We start from the raw sequence: 1,585 nt of genomic DNA, 5'->3' as shown, positions 1-1,585 counted from the left end.
GGATGCTGGTTTTACATCAATGTATTAATCTTGACCTTAGGAAAAAATCTTTATATTGGTTTTTAAATAATAGCCAACTTAATTACATACTAATTTTGCAACTTTATTTTATCAAATAAACTCTTTTATCAAATCTAGGACATACTCATACCATCTCTTACTTACTTGAATGCTTGGTCATTAGTCTTCATTTTTCCTTTTTCCATTTTGGTATGAACATTTAAGACAATTCTTACTCTCCAAATTCTTTCTTATCCAAAGGAAACCTTTTTTCTTCATCACAGCTGGGAATGGGGCTGGGAACAGGGTGGCAGGCAAACAGCTGGAGGAGGTGGATGAGGTCAGCGGCAAGCTCCCACTCCAAAGGAGGTTTCATTCATTTCAACTCCACTAATAAAGTCTTCTTCTAACAAGCAGCACACTTGGAGTCACAGTTCCATTTTAACTCCTCTGATAAAAATTTATCTCCCTAACTTGGCTAGCTGTTTGTTCATCTCCTCCACGAGACCTTCTCCATCACCCTCGCTGCTTGCCCAGTTGAGATCAGACTTTGAGGTCCCTGATGGGACTCGAGCCTCCAGACTCATCTTCTAGACACTTCCTCAGCCTGGCCCCCAACCAGGGCAGCAGCCAGTCCTGATGCTGAACTCTCATCGTGGCTGGCCTCCTGAGCTCTGGCTGGCAGGGAGGTGGGGGCAGGGGAGTGGCCCAGTAGGTGGAAGGGGAGTAGGGGCAGAGGTGGGTGTGGAGGCCCACTACGTGAGACCGGGGAGATGGCTGCAGATGGGGGATGTCCCAGTAGAAGAATGGGCCTTGTGGCTGAGCTTCTCTCCAGAGTTTCTTAGCAGTACTGCTGCTGTTCCATCACTAGTCTTCTCTGGATGTCCATCTCCTCAGGAGAGGGGCCATCCTGTACCTGATGCTGAGTGGAGGGGCCTCCTTCCTGAGAATCCGTGATGTTCAGGACAAACAGCATTGCACTGGTGAATGTGGTCACCTCTTCTTGCCTTGAAAAGGTAAGCCACCTCTTCCTTGAAGAGTTTAAGCTGCATACCTGGTAGGCATCTTGCCACTGGTGGTTGGTGTTGCCTGATTGTACTAGAGCCCTTTTGTGATTGAATTATTGATCACAATCTGCTAATCCTGTAGCTTGACTCTGCTGACTCTAAAGGTATTGCTGGCAGTGTGGTAGCAGATGTGGATCCTGCTGAATCCCTATTCATCAGGCTTTATTGGTACCCATTTTTTACTAGTTTCATCATAGACCATTATGGAAGCCTGAGCTTGGCAGCTAGAATCTTCTGCTTGACTCTCATCTTCCTGTCAGCGGGCTTATCTGTCTGGGAGACTGCCTTTCTTCTATTTTTCTTTTAAGTGGCCTGGATCTGGTAGGAGTTGATTTAATTTTAGAGTCTTTACAAAATCCCTTTTGTTAACTATGCATTTTAAGGAGTGGGGAGGCAAACTCTGTTTTCCATCCATTTTTAGGCCACAATACTTTTTTTGCCTTAAGGGAAAAATTAAGAATCCAGATCCTGAAATGAATAGACTGTTGGAAGAGAAAAGGACTCATTCTAGTTGAGCA

At 45.1% G+C, this 1,585-nt stretch overlaps 1 pseudogene; it reads right to left on the bottom strand.

Annotated features, from left to right (window-relative positions):
• Window positions 1-461: 461 nt before the first annotated feature.
• LOC138817088 (ena/VASP-like protein pseudogene) lies at window positions 462-1,299 on the bottom strand (annotated as a pseudogene).
• Between the last annotated feature and the right edge of the window lie 286 nt (window positions 1,300-1,585).

This window comes from Dipodomys merriami, unplaced genomic scaffold (genome assembly GCF_024711535.1).
Source record: "Dipodomys merriami isolate MVZ:Mamm:240054 unplaced genomic scaffold, mDipMer1.0.p SCAF_7, whole genome shotgun sequence".
NCBI classification, from domain to species: Eukaryota; Metazoa; Chordata; class Mammalia; order Rodentia; family Heteromyidae; genus Dipodomys; species Dipodomys merriami.
The sequence above is the reverse complement of the archived record's forward strand: the minus strand, read 5'-3'. Positions and strand labels throughout refer to the sequence as shown.